This window comes from Symphalangus syndactylus, chromosome 15 (assembly GCF_028878055.3).
Source record: "Symphalangus syndactylus isolate Jambi chromosome 15, NHGRI_mSymSyn1-v2.1_pri, whole genome shotgun sequence".
Classification (NCBI taxonomy): Eukaryota; Metazoa; Chordata; class Mammalia; order Primates; family Hylobatidae; genus Symphalangus; species Symphalangus syndactylus.
Genome location: NC_072437.2, coordinates 43584181 through 43603292, shown reverse-complemented (window position 1 = coordinate 43603292; position 19112 = coordinate 43584181). Strand labels below are relative to the sequence as shown.

The 19112-nt window shown below is 36.7% G+C and overlaps 1 protein-coding gene and 1 long non-coding RNA gene across 8 annotated transcripts in view; both read left to right on the top strand.

Moving 5' to 3' along the window:
• Positions 1-19112, top strand: part of SLAIN1 (SLAIN motif family member 1) — a 222630-nt gene that overhangs the window by 172339 nt on the left and 31179 nt on the right. The window lies entirely within an intron of this gene.
• On the top strand, positions 12354-16772 carry LOC134732605 (uncharacterized). The gene is made up of 3 exons (XR_010115915.1): positions 12354-12451; positions 14683-14812; positions 15921-16772. It is a non-coding gene; the product is annotated as an uncharacterized lncRNA (long non-coding RNA).

The window sequence follows — 19112 nt, the reverse complement described above, 5'->3', positions numbered from 1 at the left end:
GAAATGTTTTTTGAACGAGTTGTAACATCTTACTGGTTCTCTCATTAATTAATGAGTTAAATAAATTTGTTGGCACATGCTAATTTTATATTAGTCTAATATTAATGATTTTACCCTTAAAAATTATCTTGTAATGTCTATTATTTTTTAAGTGAATGGGAAATTTCTGGAGATTTATTAACTGATTTTAAAATCTATTATGACGAATATTTTAGACATCTACCCCAAACGGCAGAGGAAATAGTTTGTAGAACAACAAGTGGTAGTTACCTATTGCCACTCCTCAAATCATATTGTATAGGTATTGTGTGTTTAGGGACAAGCTCCTTTCCCTTGGCTTTATATTTACATATAGAGGTTTTCTGTGGGTAAACTGTCTTCTCCATTCCCTCACTCAGTCTTCACTAAGGGAGATAAAATAACTTATCTGATTGAGGATATTGGGAGAAAATGGGCAAAATTCAGAAGGAAGGTGGAGCAATCTCTTTATCCTGGTGCTCTTTAGAATCAGTTACTTTCATCTTGAAACCTAAAACTGAGGGGTTTACATTTATCTGCATTGTCAGCAAAGTTCACTGCACTAATAGACCCAAAGCCCTGTCCTCCAAGAGCTTTATGAGTCATAGAGCTGACATTTTTTAGTTCCATTGTTGCATCTATTTATCAAATGGTTTGGAAGTTGGGCAAGAAAAGGGGAAGTTATTTATTAGTCCCTCAAACCCAAGAAAAGGAACTACTCCATCAATCTTTCATACATGAATACTTAAATTACACTTTGAATGCTTTAACACTAATTAATGAGATGTTCCAGAAATGCCTTAGTAGAAATTGAAATGATTTTAGAATAAAGTTACAGGACAGAACAAACTTGTGGAATGGAAATATCTAGCTAAGTCTTTCAGCATTCAATTTTAGAAGCAAAAAGGATTTTAAATTTATATTACATCAGAAATTTCTAAGTTTTTACTAGTCTTTGAATTATGTTATGGGTGAATCCAATGCCCTTGTGTACCTTCTGTAAGCAAAGAGACTTTGGCTCACTTTATAAGTTAATAAAATTCGGAAAGTTGCAGGTTTTTTAAATGTAGTTGTAATAGAAGAAGATTTAAAAAACCCAAGACTGAAGCCATGAAGAAGTTCCAATGGTTTTATGACAGTACAACTTGTAAAAAGTAATTAGATTATTTTTTCATGTAGTTTTTTTTTAAGATTATATGTGAGACTCGTCTACTTAGTTCAATAAAACATTTAGTAGGGAGTTGTTATATTTAAAACTACTGCATAAATAAGAATAATGGATGTACTTAATATCACTGATTTTGTAACAAAGTAAATTTATTTGAAAATTTGCAGTGTTAATTATTGATTCCATGAATCTCCGAAAAGACTACCAAAATAACCTATTGACAAAGCAAAGCAGAGTTATTTATTACCTCAGTAACGGATGATCTGTCTTTGAGAGTCTTTGTAGCTTCTCAGAAGCTTCTGAGAAGCTTCTCTTTCTACTTTATTTCTCAGAATAAGGTAGAATGTTTCTGAGATTTGAGGGTTCTGATTTAGGGTGCATCTTTCAATATAGAGTAGAGAGCTAATTAGGACTGAGGAAAATTTGTAACAAAATAGTTTCAAATTGGTGGACATAGTGAGGTGGGGCTTGCAAAGTGGTCTTGAAGAGTAGATTGATGAGCCTAGTCAAGCAATCCAATGTCCTGAGATGGGTATTTACTCTGACAAGGGATTGTTGAGTAGTCTATTCTTGGAGCAAATGAATTTTTGGAAAGTTTCTTTAAAAAACAATGAAGTTATTTGCACTGTCTTCCTGGGCAAGAGTTTACTCGACTAGTAGTCTTGTTAGTGCAGGCAGTTGAATTGTAAAGTCATTTTAATGTAAACAATGTGCCATGTAATGGCAGATAATTTAGGTTCTGTATAGCAAGTTTTTCAATGTAATTTTCAGTAACATTTAATATTTTGGGGTCATTTGTTGGCTTTTCAAGATATAAATAACCAACATTTATAAGGGAGGGTCAACTTAGAAAATGTTGTTCAAATTTCACGGCTGAAATAAATGGAAGTAATGAAAAAATTGAACTTATTAAATATGCCAGGATAATCCTAAAAAAATGAAATAGCCTTTATTTTTAGAAAGACAGAATTATTTTGCTAGTTATTTTACTTTGAAGTAATTTGTAGTTTAGTTTATGATTTGTGATGTTTCCAGAAAAGGTAAGTCACTTTTTTTTTTTTTTTTTTTTTTTTTTGAGATGGAGTCTCGCTCTGTCGCCCAGGCTGGAGTGCAGTGGCGCGATCTCGGCTCACTGCAAGCTCCGCCTCCCGGGTTCACGCCATTCTCCTGCCTCAGCCTCTCCGAGTAGCTGGGACTACAGGCGCCCGCCACCACGCCCGGCTAATTTTTTGTATTTTTAGTAGAGACGGGGTTTCACCGTGGTCTCGATCTCCTGACCTCGTGATCCGCCCGCCTCGGCCTCCCAAAGTGCTGGGGTTACAAGCGTGAGCCACCAAGCCCGAGGTAAGTTGCTTTTATTGTAACTCCCTTAATAGCAAAAATCTTTATAGGCAGTAAACTTAATTCATGTTGTTGTTGTTGTTGTTTTAGTTTTATTGTTAGAAGTTAACATTAACTGGTGACATTATTAGTGCTTCTGTAAATTCAGAATTAGCATTTTGGCAAGCCATTTGTTTTTGGAAATGCATCAGCTAGTTCCATAATACCCATTGATTAATTTCTCTAAAATTATTACAATAACTTACTATTTCAGCATCATTTAGGTAGCTTTGGCATAAGAGTAGAAATTAAAAAACATTAAATATCTGAGATAAATGGAACAGAATTTGTGATCCTTTGGGAAAGATTTGCCAATAGAATAACTTTAGCATTATTTTGAGCATTACACTAGGAATTTCACAGCAGTTGTGTCTGGCATGTGTTCGCCGTCTCTTGTAGCCAAAAAGACAAGAATTTCTTTTTACAATTTGACATGAAAGTTCTTGTTCCTTTCCTCTCATTTTATTTAGTGGGCAGCACAAGAACCTAGATCTTCACTGCACTTTCTTTCTTTTTTAAGTGGGAAAAATGGACATTTTTAGAGGTGACCAAATTTAATAATAAAAATATATACTGCATGTTATGCTGCTTGTTTAATATTTTAATATTCACTACTTTCTTTTATGGTTTCCTATTTCTACCTTTCAGATGCTAGGAATTATAATGGCATAAAAATAACCCTAGGGATTATATATATTGTTTCTGGTGTATATCAGAAGCTTTCTGGGGACTTGAGCTGAGTCTCAGTGTTGAGAAAGTAGTGGAATAATTCCTAAGCAAAATTCCGTGTTACATTCTCTGAAGACACTGTGCAATGATTATGAAACCTCGGCTGGGTGTTGATAACCTTATGTGTCAGTCACTCTCAGGACGGGACCATTTGTTCCCAAAGCAATCAGGTGCAATAAAATCTAAAGTACATAGATAGCTCTGGGAATGAACTGCCTGCAGAATTCAGATGCAGCAAATCTAGTAATAATCTTGGTCCTGCAACCTCAGATCAACTCAAAGTCCAGGGTCGTGGGATATGGGTCAAGAAGGGAGCTCACTATGCAAAGAAATGGATTCAGCCATCATATGGTTTGAATTTGCCAAAGGCATGATCAGTGCATAAGGGCCGTTCTATCACCAAGGCAAATGGATGCGTTTTTCCCTGTTCTTTCCAGGCTTCTGTTATGAGGCGATGTTTTTCTTTTCAAGGCTAACCTTTGAATTAACCTTATATCAAGGTAGTATGATTTCACTTGTAGGGGAAAGGAGGGATGGAGGGATGGAGAATGCACTGGGGGGAAAACATAGGGACATAACATATCAGACTCCCAACAGCTATTTTAGATGGCATTCATTTCCAGGAATGCCCTAGTCTTTAAGCTACTTTCAAATCAGATGTTCACCAACAGGATTGTCAATTTTTCCCCAAGTATCAAGTGTAGCAGTGTCCTGACATGAATTCTTATAATCAATGTCTGTTCATTCAACTAGTATTTATCGGGCACACATCATGCATCAGGTGCTAGGGACAAAATGATTCTTAACCCCATGGTGTTATATTCTTGATGGGAAAACTGATATTGAACTCATGTAATAGGGCTGACATGCTTCCACAACTGATAATGTGGAATCTGAAAAAAATTAGCAAGAAAGACTGCAGTTTGATTGTTGCCTGCCAGTTTATATCTAGCAGTGGCAATCTCAAGTTCTTTCTCAAGGTTTTTGTTATGGAGAAAATGTAAAATTTTGGTTATAAAAAAATGAGAGTAGATACTTATTGTTCTGTGAGAAAGGTAGAAAAATGTACTCACTTTTGGTTTGAAAGGCCACGTCTCATATCTTGGTATATAGTACCAAAGTTACTGGGAATTTGCATACAGGTCTAAGAAGCTTCAGGGAAGGAAAAGAATCAGGAACCACAGCCTTTCTCTTCTGAGAATCAGAATCCTGGAGCCTCTCAAAGGAATCAAGATAGCTCTAACTTGAATGGCTTGTGTAACAGCAGTGTTGGGAGAACCACAGTCCTGCTCCCCTGGGATACAACCACAACTAGTCAAAATAATTGCAAAAAAAATTAAAGTAACTGGAAATGGCATAAAGAAGATACAAATGTGTCTTCATACAGAAAATGAAGATACATTTGTTCAAGAAAATTTACTATCTTAGAAGGCACAGTGAGAGTCTGTGGCACTTGAGATATGACCTGTTCCCTTTTCTTCCTCTCCCCCAGCTCACTGTGTCAGAAGGTCCACTCTGGGTGAGTGTGGTGAGTTTAGTCAAAAAGACAAGACTTTCTTGATGTCTCTCCTCCCGCAGCTCCCAGTCAAGGGCTTAGTATCTTCTCCAGGAGGGTCAGGCCATCAGCATTTTCATGTGGCTGAAAGGTTGGAGGCTAACATTTCCCAATCCAGCTCATGGGGTGGAAGTTCTAAACCAGGCATGGCAAGGTGGGGCTCCTTTGTCCTTGGCTCACCTTATTCATAGGGTAGAGGATCTACACTAGGAGAGAGGAGAGTCAAGCTGAGAAGACCAGAGACTACAGTCCTTGCTTAATTCCCTAATCACAAAGCATGGGTATCATTTTGGAGCAGCAGGCACTAACCCTACCTTCAGCTCTGGTGGTTCAGAGACTTTGCCTAGGTAGAGAAGCAGGCTATAAGAACTGAGAACACTAACAATCTTCCCAATGGAACTGATTTATTTATGACAGAGTATGAGAAAGTTCAGGTCTGTAGGAGTTCTTAAAAACAACGAAGATTTTGGTAGTAAGCAATTAAGAAGAAGCTGATAGCTTTATGAAAGCAACAAGATAAACTATAAGCTAGCTACTTTATCAGAGGGAATCAGAGAAAAAGAGAAATAAGAAGAGCTTTCCTGAGGTGAGAACAAACCTCAAAGTCTGGCCTCAATACTGCCTTTACAAAATGGCTTGAATTTAATTGGATCAGACTGTGGAGACATGTGTGCCCTAGCATGTAGTCTAAACAACAAAGCAACAGTCAGCACTTAGTGGAGCCTAACGGTTGAGTTTGATACCAACAGAGGCAAACATCTTAACAAAGGAATCAGAGGGAAAGACAGTCAAAAAGAGCCTGGCTAAAACTACTGTCATCTCAAGGTGATTGTGCCATGCCCAAGGCACTGCCCTCTGAGGATCAGTGTCTGAGGCTTCATGTTGTAGGGAAAATAGACTTCACTAAAATAGTGTAGCCACATTAACAAACAAATAAATAAGCAAACAACAACAACAATAATAAGCCCTGGGGAGATCAGGACCCAGATTTGCTATACTGTATTACCTGAAATGCCCATACATAGGAAAAAAGTAAGCAACAGCAACTGTCTGTGAGAAGGTTCAGATGTTGCACTTAACAGACAAAAACTTCGAAGCAGTTATTATAAAAATGGTCAAAAAACTAAAGGAAATCATGCTTAAAAATGTAAAGGAAGATATGGTGACAATGTCTCATCAAATGGCGAATATCAATAAAAAGAAATTTTTTTTAAAAAACCAAATGGAAACTTTGGAGTTGAAAAGTACAATGACTGAAATGAAAACATCACTGGAGTGGCTTCATGGTAGATTTGAACTGGCAAAAGAAAGAATCATCTACCTTGAAGACAGATCAATCGAAATTATTTAATCTGAATAACAGATAAAAATAATAAGAAATATGAACAGAGTCTCAGAGAAATGTGAGGCACTGTTAAGCACACCAACATACATGTAATAGAAATAATGGACAGAAAAAGCAGAAAAAAGTCAAAAAGAAATAATGGCTGAAATGTAAGGAATGAACACATGGACTCCTGAGGGAAAAGTTACCATGAGGGAGTCACAGACCTGGACTGACATTCTGAACTCAAAACCAAGCCCTGTGTTGTCTTGAGAAGACTAGCCCTAGGTCCAGTATAATGGATGCAGGCAATCCTTCTGACTTAGCTACCAATGGTAGTGACTGACTTACTTCCTAGAAGTGACTGACTCACTTCTAGAGAAATGACATGAAAAAGAGAGGTGAATGGTTGTGGGGAAGTGGGGAAAAAAGTGGGGAAGGCTGGTGCATTTGTGCCTCCATTAAGGACAGAGAGAATGTGTATAATTTATTTGAGACAAAATGGTGCATTGCTTAAGTGTAGAAAGTAAAGGGCGAGAGAGGACCAAGTGAGGCAGGGTTTAAGCTGGGGTGACTCCATGCAGGCATTGTAAGCCATGGGACTTACTTTGAAAAACTTTTCATTTTGAGGCCAGATGCAGTGGCTCATGCCTATAATCCTAGCACTTTTGGAGGCCAAGGTGGGTGGACCACTTGAACCCAGGTGTTTGAGACCAGCCTGGGCAATACGGCAAAACCTTTTCTCTACAAAAAATACAAAAATTAGTTGGGCTTGGTGGGTCATGCCTGTGGTCCCAGCTACTTGGGAGGCTGGGGTGGGAGGATCACCTGAGCCTGGGAGGTTGAGGTTGCAGTGAGCTGTGGTCACACTGTTGCACTCCAGCCTGAGTGACAGAGTGAGATGTTGTCTCAAAAAAATAAAAATAAAAATAAATTTTTCACTTTGAGATAATTGTAGATTCACGTGCATTTGTGAGAAACAATACAGAGAGAAGCTACGTATCCTTTTCCCAGTTTACCCCAATGGTAACATCTTGCAAAACTACAATACAATTTTTCAATCAGATATTAACATTGATTTATTCAAGATAAAGAAAATTTTTGGCCAGGCATGGTGGCTCATAACTGTAATCCCAATGCTTTGGGAGCCTGATTGGGGGAAGATCACTTAAGGGCAGGAGTTCGAGACCAACGTGGGCAACATTGTAAACTCCCTCTCTACAAAAAATTTTTAAAAATTAGATGAGTGTGGTTGCTCTCACCTGTAGTCCCAGAGACTCAGGAGGCTGAGGAGGGGTGATTGGTTGACCTCATGAGTTTGAGGCTAAAGTGAGTTATGATTGCACCACTGCACTCCAGTTTAGGTGACAGAATGAGACCCCAACTCAAAAAAAGAAAACAAAAAGATACAGAACATTTTTACCACCAGAAAGATTCCTCATGTTGCCCTTTTATAGCCACACCCACTTTTTTCTTGCTCCCATCTCTTTCTTACCCCCAGGAAAACACCAATTTATGCTCTATTTCTATAAAAGCAAAGGCAAGTCATTGCATGGTGAAATGGTATAGTTTGAAGAGCAATTAATTGTTCAAGGTAGATGTATTGCTGTAGTTAGGAAATTCAAAGAAGTCTTATGTAATTGGATCAATACTAGTATTAGAATGTCAATAATATTGATATTCAGCTATGAGGAAATTAGAAATTTTGAGCAAACAACTGATAAAGAAGTCAACAAATGAACCGAATAGCAAAATTGATCAGCCAATTAAAGCTTAGTCAGCTAGATTAGATGTTCAAGAACCTACTCCAGAAGGTATCAGGAGGGGTAACAAATATGGAAAAAATGAATGAAGATTGTATTACCATTTAGAAAATTTATGAGAACAAGCAGGCTTTTTTTGTATGTGAATGTCCTTGGACTTAGCCAGTCACACTTTGAGAGACTGGAATAATGAGCAGTTTCTGTGGGTTTGCAACATATTCCGTGAGAAGGGAAGTAAGATGGGTAAGTGCCCCTTGGCTTGAAACAAGATGTAGATGCTAAGCAGCTGAAGAAGAAAAGTGCCATAAGAAGATTAGGTTAAAACAAAATATAAACTTGACTTGTTTAACATTTTTTTCCCATGAACATGCTTATTTCAAGACATTGCTAAGAAGTGGAGAGAGAATATGGATCATTAGTTTTCAGCCTTGGCTGCATGTGAAATCATCTGAAGAGATTTAAAAATGATCAGTGCCTCAGTCTCACCTTCAGAGATTATGATTTAATTGGTTTGGATATAGTCTAGGCATTAGGATTTTATCAGCTCACCAAGTGATGCTGATGGACAGCCGAAATTGAGACATACTGGTGAGATGTAGATCTGTTCAATAGTATAAGATTGATGGTTTATGCATTTGTATATTATGATTCTTTTCTTTCAAAAGAACTTGAGTTCATGTAAATAAATTAGTGTACAAATAAGACAACTAAAATTAAAACAAAACAAATTTATAACATCCATAGAAATGGTTCTGAAATCTCCCTCTACATTTGCATCACCTTGGAGATCATTTGAAATATTCCAGTTCCTTGGCCTCACCCTTAGATCTGGGCTGGACACTATCTCAGACATCAGGTATTTTTAAACAGAAGTTTCTGACTTGCAGCTAGGGTTATAACTGTTGAAGCAAACTGCAGTATTGAAATAGATGCTAGCAAGCACCTGAAATAAATGTATTACCTCATTAGGACATTAAATTGAGTTCAAATTCCTGGCCACTAATGCAAAAAAAAAGAAAAGAAAAGAAAAAAAAGTTACATAGCTTCCAATTGATGAATGAAGAAGCATACCAAGCTCTTCTTTAGAGATTATGTATTTCTGGAATGAAATTTTCAATGAAACTTTACTAGGTTGACAGTAATGTAAGGGCATGAGTAGTGACTCGTGGCTTTAGCCAAAGCCTTACAAAAGACTCTAGCACACTATTCAAATGAATACTTCTTGTAGAGACCTATTATGAAGACAGAGGCTATATCCTTAAAATGGGTCAGAGAAGACATTTTTGGTCAGCTAAAGAAATGAAGAGACCTAAGAGAAGATCTTTTATTATTAACCAATTTTAGATATAACTCAGTTACCCCAATAGAATTAGTTTCATGTCCAGCTCATGTAACAGAGTGGCCAAGTAGACTCCTGAGACCTGATTTGCACAGGTACTCCAGTGTTCCATGAAGAGATCATTATAAAGATCTGTCTGAACTTTGGCCAAGTTTCTCAGTTACTTGAAATTCATCCAGTGCCTGGGGAATGCTGTTGAAAGTGGAACAAGCAACTTTAAGGGAAAAAGCTACCTCTGAGACATAAAAGAAATAAGGACCTGAGTCCTGCTTTAGGACATAAAGATAAAGGAGCTGAGTGGACTTCCACAAGTGTGATACTTACTGGGAGACATATGCCTCAGGACATATGGCTCTCATTGTAACCAATATAGAGTATCTGCTCTATAGGTACCAGAAGGAGAATTCATTCATGGAATAACTTTCATCCGCATGTGATAAAGATACCAAATATCTGAGGGTTGAGAAAGAATTTATCAAACAAATTTACTTTGGCATTATTTAATTCCTCAAATTCTGTCTTTACATAGTCTTCTTGGTGTAACTCTGGTTACCTAGTTACTGTTGTGTCTCTGTTAACTGGTTCAAGAGCCCTTTTAAATTTCTGGGTACCTTGTCCGACTGGAATTTATGGTAAGAAATTGTTAGATCCTCTTAATGAAAAATTAGAAAAATTAATCAATGATTTCCTTTTCTGTGGGGATTGGTATTGTGAATCCTCAGAGTTTTAGTTGAAAGTTTGTCAATGGCAAGTTACTTAACTCCTCTGTGCCTCATTTAGCTCATCTACAAAGTGAGAATAATACTTGTAAAAGCTGGTAAGTTTGTTTTAAAAATTAAATGAGATGATGCTTGCCAAGGGCTTTGCATAATTCCTGACATGAAGTAATCACTCAATAAAAACTGGCTATTAAATATTTTGTGATCATGATAATTGTTGTCTTCATCATCACTGCCATCATATCATCATCATCATCATCATGGAGTGAAATACAACCATGGGTAGGCAAGACAAAAGATAAATAGGACACCTGTTTTTGGACTAAAAGATTGAAAGGTTGGGTTGAGGAGAAGAGCATTTTTTACTAAAATAAATGTAAATATATTAGAAAATAAATTTCAAAAATTACTTGGATTTTTAAGCTGAAATATGAGACATCAAAAAAATTGTGCTTGCAAAATTTCCTAAATCTATGCAACTTCACGTTAAACCTCAAAACCTTGGAGGTCACACATCCTCTTTCCTCTGCCATCAGTGGAATTTTTCTGGAGATTTTGGGAAGCGTCCTGATACAGCAGCCCGAATATAAATTGCATCTTAAATAGATTCTTTCACCAGAAGAGACATGCACCACTGTAATTCCCACTGGGACAGATACTTCACTGTGAGTTCTCATTAATAATGATGTTGATGTAGTACTTGAGGAGACAGCTGAAGAACCAGGGCACGCATGGAAAACCCTGTGTATTAACAAGAACTGCTGCAGCGAGACAACTGCTGGCACTCTTCCACAGAACAGCTGGAAGAAACCACAAAGCCCTGGTGCTAACCTCAAGGGCTGCAGCTGCCGACCTGCTGACCAGAGCTGCCAGTGGAAGCACGATGGGGTTAATCCTGCCGATGGGGTTAATGCTGAGAGATGGTTCTCAGCCAGGGTTCTCCATACCTCTCTATTGCCTCAGTATGAGTCACTTGAAGGAAGAAATGAGTGTGTGTGTGTGTGTGTGTGTGTGTGTCCATGCGCACGCATGTTCAAAACAGGACTAGGGAAAATTTAAAATTAGATTGGGATTTGTGGAAAGTGATGTTTTTCCTTCATCATCACTGAGGACAGAGACTGACATTGCTTGTGGTACATTCCAGTGGGACTGGATGCCTGGGAATTTAGGGTGGATGCTTGAACCAAATTAAAGAGACCCAGTAGTAAGTAGGCAACCAGAGTGTTGGTGTTCAAGGCAAGAGGGCTCCTAAGGAAGAACATGCCAGACTTAGCTGTCTCCTAGATTCTTTCTCAACTCTCAACTCAAGTGTTTGGAACCTTTACCTAATGCTAGATGGAATTGAAGTCTTTTTCTGATTTTGGTAGAGCAGGTATTCTGTGTTGATTTCAAGGACAGCCGTATTGAGTGGATGCCAAATTTAATCTTTTAGTTGTGATCCACAGGAGTATCGATTTCTGCTGTGCTTGAGTAGAAGTGGAGCCTACAGGTGGAGCCAGGATTTTCCTCAGAGGTTTGCACTTCTCAGGCACTTGTACTCACGTTTGATATAGCCTTTTGAAGCACTGAAGTAGCAGACATCTGCCCATAGGACTTGTGTCCCCTCTTTGAACCCTATGATTTTAACCAGTTTACATTTTAGTTGCTCAAGGGCATGATTATATGAATTATATGAATACCTGTTATATGAACATATATAAGTTGCATTTTTCCACTTATATTTGCAATAAAAAGTCTAGTAATGAAGAGGCTAAAGCCATGTTTTATAACAATGAACACAGTTACATGAACTGGATTAAAGTTTTATGATTTTTTAAAACCTGAATTGAAAGGAAATTAAAGTCCATAAAATACCATGAAGACAAATTCTGATTTTCATTGAACTTTTCTATTTTAGCTCAAAAGAATTTGAATAATTTCCTGTCATAACCAAGGATTGCAATGGATGTCTATAAGGAGATAGGTAAATGACTTTGGTTCAAGTCTACTTAAGGTGACTGGAGAAAATATGTACCTCTAAAGCTGAAAGTGTGAGTCTCCTAATATGAAATACATAAATTAATAATTTTATCCAAAACCAGAATACATACAAACTTGAGAGGAAAAGAGCAAATATCATTTTATTGTGAAGTGGATATTGCAAGGAAATGTGTGTTTACCTCGTTTTCAGCAGCATTGCATAGTGAGTCACTGCCAAGAGCAGCCTGCCAACTCTTTCCTCTGATATCATTTTTCTTTTTATATTTTATATTTAATGCAGAGTAGTCAAACAGATTACAGTTTTCTTTCTTTAAATGAAAGCTGTTCTGACAACTTAGTCATGCTAAGTAATAGGATATGAATTCTTAAACCAATGACATTGATATTTATCATTGTATATACCAAGTTGAAAAACATACATTGATTACGGAGTGGAGGATGAACTTGAAGTCAAGCTGTTGCAAAAGAAGACTCAGGTAAAATTTGCAGTTACTCAAAATATACTTCAAAATGTTTTTCATTTTAAAAGTATAATTAAAAAAATTTCCATGAGAGTGTACACACTTATCTTTTTTTAGGGGGTGGAGTAGGTACATGTATATGGTTTTCCGATTTATCCCTTCATTCAGAATGTTGATAGTTGTTCATGGGAATTGTTCTTTTACAAATATTGGAAAAACATAATTTCAGGGATCCATATATAATGCCATCATATGAGCTGTCATTCTGCAGTTGCTTTTAGCTTGTTTAGGATTTGGCCCTTATATTAGCCAATGTCTCCTGAGTATATTCCGCTTGAAAAATTTTCCATAACATAGAACTCATGAAGACTTTCTTTCCTGATGAAATCTTAAGATTTTGCTTGTTTTTTTTAGTACTAAAAAATGACATACCAACAGCATACAAGTTAGGCAGCTTATAACCAATTACACCATTCATAGAAAAGATATAGATCTGGATTTTTTTATTTTCTTAAGGTTTTTGATTTTTTTATTTCTAAATTATGAACTTCTTTAGCTTACATTTGTGTGTGTGTGTGTGTGTGTGTGTGTGTGTGTGTGGACTACCTCAAATCTCATGTGGAAATAAAGTTGGTATAAGTAGAATATCCATAACTATTTCAAGGTGTATGCCAGGCGTGGCTGGTTTATACCAAATTTTTGACTATAGCTGTCCTAGTCATAGTAAAACTCTAGTGTTTGTGCAAATAAATGAGTATAGACAGGAATAAGGCTTTTTAATATTTGCTCTTGTCAAAAAAGTTTTTTGGATAATTAGGCTGGCCAGGTCATGCTCTTTCAGAATTTATTTTCTATAAAAATTCCATAAACTCATCTATGCTAATAATATATTCTATTCTTCCTGACAGTGGTGTTTTTAGCAAGGACATTCTGGAGATATTATTAATAACTATATTAAAAACATAATTTCAGTATAAAAATCTCTAGCACTTTGCAGACTAGTAAATGGGATATTTTAGGACTTATGGGGCCTTAAGTCTCAAGTTATCTCTATTAGCAGTTTTCTCTCAGATAGTTTATTTGATGACTTAATTAAATGGGTCTTCAGAGGTCCATAGCAATGCAGATGATTCCTGTTTATGACAATGCAAATGAATTTTGTCTGGTGGAAAGAATAAATCTCTGTAAGTCTAATTCTTATTTGAATGGGTTTTAATATCTTTAACTTCTACTGGGTATTCTTTGCTATGTGAGATACCTCACATTCAGTCTCAACCCCTAGCTCCTAGAATCACTGTGAATGTTTGGAAAGCTAGTCTGAAAGTAGTTGAGAACAATTGTAAATCAACAAGTAGAGATTGGAGGGGATGGAGGATCAGACAAACTTCTTCTGATAGACATCTTACTGCCTATATGCTTTGTTTGTTGAATCTCCTGTAAAAGTGAACAACCTGAAAAGTCAGCCTTGTGAGAGAGGAGAGTGATGTTATCTGCCAGGCAAACTTGAAAAGAGAATAAACAGCACATTCCTCTTCATTAAAATACGTCACACTGCTGATTTTTTGCATGTAAGAGTTTACCACAGAAAATCTGGAGCCACTAAAGGCTACTTACTCAACCAATACCTTGTAACCATAACATTCAGCTTTTTGGAAGAAAGACAGAAGCCAGGATACAAATACTTTAAATTTTCCAAAGTCTCTTTAAAGAGCAGGTACACCAGTCAGTCCTGAAGGAAATGAATGATTTTTTGTCAGTTTGTAAGTGTATAACTCAGGTTTTAAAAACTGAGTTTCGAATTTTATAAGCATGAAAATGCCATGTGTCTAGTTGTATTAGAAAAGAGGTTAGCTGGACTGCCTCAATATTAGTGATTTCTCATTTTTGTCAAAAGTCTCCTAGGATAAAAGAAAAATCCTGGGAAGATACTTACTGTGTTTAAAGAAAAATAAAAAAGAATAAAAGCATATTAATAGGCTCTTTGTCAAAATCAGTTCTGATTACTTGCCCTTTTGTTTGAGAATAAATAATTAAAAATATTTTAGAGAGAGTTGTTAGATAAGATATTGGAGAGAAAATTAAGGGCAGATACTCCTAGACCAGTTAGACTGACTTAATGAAAGTCCTTAGCACATGAAAAGTTTTGGAAAAAGTGTATTCCAAAGTCCTGATGATAAAAGGGTCTATGTAGAGATATCTCCTTCCTTAGTCATAAGGCATCTGCTCTGTTGTTTCATATGATTTAGAGAAACTTTTGATGGCAGAACATAACATAATGACACGTAGATAGATAAAAAGCAGAACTCTTTGCTAAATACAACTCTGAAGACAGAAGACTGCTAGATGGGGCCATACGTGTATTGCTCTGGGGGACAGGTAAGCTGGAGCTGTTGGGGACAGCTTATGTGTGGCAAAGGGGTGGGATTATCTAGGTTCCTGGGCTCCCTGTGGGTTGGCTAATTTGAGTAATTTTAGGCTCTGAGGCATATAGGGTGATATGGTTTGGCTGTGTCCCCACTCGAATCTCACCTTGAATTGTAATTATCCTCACATGTCAAGAGCAGGGCCAGGTGGAGATATTTGAATCATGGGGGCAGTTTCCCCCATACTGTTCTTGTGGTAGTGAACAAGTCTCATGAGATCTAATGGTTTTGTAAAGGGGAGTTCCCCTGCACAAGCTCTTTTGCCTGCCACCAAAGACATGACTTTACTCCTCATTCACCTTCAGCCATGATTGTGATGCCTCCCCAACTGTGAGTCAATTAAGCCTCTTTCCTTAATAAATTACCCAGTCTCGGGTATGTCTTTATTAGCAGCCTGAGAACAGACTAATACATAGGGACCATTCCTAATTGTGTGGTACTTGGCCCTGGGGTAATTAGGGCTCTTGTGTGACAGCTGGACAAGGGATGTGGTTGGGGTATGGACTTAATTGGCTTTTACTTAGGGCTGGAAAACTAGGCCAACACAGAATGAACAAACAAAAAAACGATTTTACACTGTGCCCAGCATTGTGCTGGGGCTTGGCAGGGTTTATGGTGTATAGATGTGTGAGAAGACTCACTACTATTCAAGAAGCTTCAGAACAGGTCTGATTTCTGGCAGGACAAAATTCCCATTGATACGCAACTGTTATGCAGGGTGCGCAATAAAGAGAAAGTAAGGTATTGATCTTACCTTGGACTCTGCATGAAAAATTCTGCATGAAGAATCTTTTGATAGCAAAACATCTGCTTTTCCTAGCCTGTTACCTTAAAGTTGATTTAAGCCTGACTTGGATCACTGGTGCCATTCTGGAGTTTCTGCATGCTGTACCTATCTGCAGACTTTACTCATTCTTTGTGAATGTTTACTTCTTTGTTTAAAAGCAGCTTTATTGTGGTCTAATTTACGTAGCATAAAATTTATCTGACTTAAATATACAATTTAATTACTTTTAGTAAATTTACAAAATTTTGCAATCATTGTCATGATCCATTTTCAGAACATTCTCATCACCCCAGAAAGAATTCTGTGTCCATTTGACATCAACCTTAGGCGACCAACCACTGACTCACTCCTTGTCTGAACTGATCTGCCTTTTGTAGGTTTCATATCTGGCTTTGTATCTGGATTTTGTATCTGGCTTTGATGTAGCATAATGTTTTTGAGCTTCATTTATGGTATTCCACTTATCAGTAACTTATTCTCTTCTATTGATGAATAAAATTTTGTTGCATGGATATATCATATTTTGTTTATCCATTCACCAACTGGTAGAAATATGGGGTGTTTCTAGTTTTGGGGTATTATGAGCAAGGTTGCCATAAACAAAGCTTGTGTACAATTATTTATGTGAGCATATGTATTCATTTCTCTTGAGTAGATACCTAGGAGTAGAATTACTTGGTCATGATATACATTTATGTGCAACTTTTAAAGAAACTGTCAAACTCTTCTCCCAAGTGTTTACACCATTTTACACTCCCACCAGCAATATATGAAGGTTCTAACTTCTTCACATTTTCATCCACACTTGTTATTGTCTAATTTTTTTATTATAGCCATTCTAGTGGGTGTGCATGAGCATTTACTCACAATTATTAACTTGAGAGTGTGTTTGCAATGTATCTTTACTCCAGAAGTCTTTTCTACTTCCTCAAATAAAAATATTACCACTTATCTTGTTTCCCAACCTCACAAGAAGCCATTTTGTCCATTTTCTTAGGATTCAGGGATCTGGGAAATGAGATTGTGCCTATGCTCTTTCCATTTAGTGTCCCAGGACAACTGAGGGGCATTTTCCTGTTGATTCCTTGGGTCTAGCTAGAAGGTCATCAATAGGTCATATGATAGAGGGAAAGTGAGTGCTTTTTTCAAGTTTCATCTTTGGTAAATGATTCCATGGTGATAACTAACTGATAGTTGGTCATGTTTGCCCTGCTACCCTTGGTTGTCAGTACATAGCCAAAATACTTTGGAAAGGTCGATGGTACACCTAATCCATATTGTTTGGTTTCAAATGAATTTTTTTTTAATGGGAAAGCAGGTTGTTGTAATGAAATGAATTTGAGGTTGGAAGTCAGAATGCTTGGGTTATTGTGCATATTCAATCACTAATTGCAAGATCTTGACCAGGTCTGGGACTTAGTTGCCTTATCCATAGAATAAAATGGGAATGGTAAAATAATCAAATAATTTCATACTTTGTTTAGTAGAAGAAATATTTTACCTAGAACCCCAATAAAATGACCAGAAATAAGAGGATTTGCTCTGATTGAAATGGGATGGAAGCCAAGCCCCTAAGGTTTTGTTTTCTCCTGATGGTGATTTCCCTCTTTTGTGGTTAATACAATTACACATTCCTCAGAATCTGTATTAAGGAAATCACTGACTGTATCACCTCCAAAATCCCCATTCAGCAACAGAGAATCTATCAGTAAATAGTTTTGTTCAAACTAGGAAGGTTTTCTTCTTTTTCATTGCATGGATTTTGCTATTGTTATTAAACAGTTGGCTTTAGGGAAACTCAAAACAAATGAATAGTATTTTAAATAAAATTTATAAAGAACCTAAGTGCTACTAATAATCCAAGGATTTTTGTAAGTCAGAGATTATACCATAAAGAATTGAGAGTTTTTTTGTTTGTTTGTTTATTTCTTTGAGGCGGAGTCTCGCTCTGTTGCCCAGGCTGGAGTGCAATGGCCTGATCTGGCTCACTGCAAGCTCTGCCTCCTGGGTTCATGCCATTATCCTGCCTCAGCCTCCTGAGTAGCTGGGATTGTAGGCACCCGCCACCATGCCCGGCTAATTTTTTGTATTTTTAGTAGAGATGGGGTTTCACCGTGTTAGCCAGGATGGTCTCGATCTCTTGACCTCGTGATCCGCCCGCCTCGGCCTTCCAAAGTGCTGGGATTATAGGCGTAAGCCACTGCGCCCGGCCAGAATTGAGATTTTTTTTTTTTTTAACTCAATTTAAGATAAAAATGCCTACAGGTTTTATAATAAAATCTTTCAGGAGGAGCCATTCTTATCATATTCTCATTATGAGTGGACTTCTTTTATATATTCACCAACCTTTGCGACATATAGTATATACCTATCACTGAACCAGATACTGTGGAGTCTGTCAAATACATATAATTTTTTTTATATATAGGGATAATTGTCTTAGAATACGCTAGTGAGATTAGTTGGGAAATACTCAACAGATGTCAAGGTGAGATTTTTCAGAACTCTGATGATTCTCCTTTACTTTTTGTGATGAAATGAGCTCTGTCTACTGACAGTCGGTTACCCTGGGACATACTTTGAAGAACCTAGAGCATCTGATAATATCATGGGTAAAATAAGAATGTAAAGGTATCCATGCTTTCCCATAGGGAAATTGGTATAAATAAACAAAAAGCTGTTAGGATTAGGATAAAAGGTGAACAAGCAGAATATGATCAAAGGATTTTATAAGTGTTGAGAAATTAGCCCAGAAATTACTTGAAGTAACTTTTGTAGTCTCAAAAGTTGAAATTTAACCTTCCTGCCTATTAGTACACTTTGATTATCTATAGACCACCAGTTAAACTCTAAAGAATGGTAGAATGGCATTTTTACCCTAAACATACATTTCTATTTTCTTTTAAAGAAAAATGGAGAGAAATAAATTCTAGAGAAGAGATATAATACTTTTTAACTCTTTCTTATATTTTTACTCTTATATTCCTAGGAGTATGTACCTAAAAGAAGTAGAGAATTCAAATTGCATTCAAAATGTACATTGTGTCCAATGATATATAAAATCATATATATCAATTATATGTCCAATGTAATATAAAAAAAGTGTGTGTCTCTGTTTCTGTCTTATAAATTTGTAACAATAAATTTTTTATACCTCACATACCTTATGAAGATGCCATTAATTCTTTGAATTACAGAAAAGATTGATTTAAGTAGAGCTTAATATTATATAAATTGTCTTTAAATGATGTTGTTTATTACTGAAACAACTTACTTCTTAGATCTGAAGTTATTCAGAGGCTTAAAATAGCAATAAAAGGATAGAGAGTTTATCCTTGAACAACCCTGGGTTAGAGGCACAGACCTCTCGCTCAGTTGAAAATCCACATGTAACTTTTCACTTCTCCAAAACTTAACCAATAATAGCCCACTGTTGACCAGAAGCCTTACTGATAAACAGTTGTTG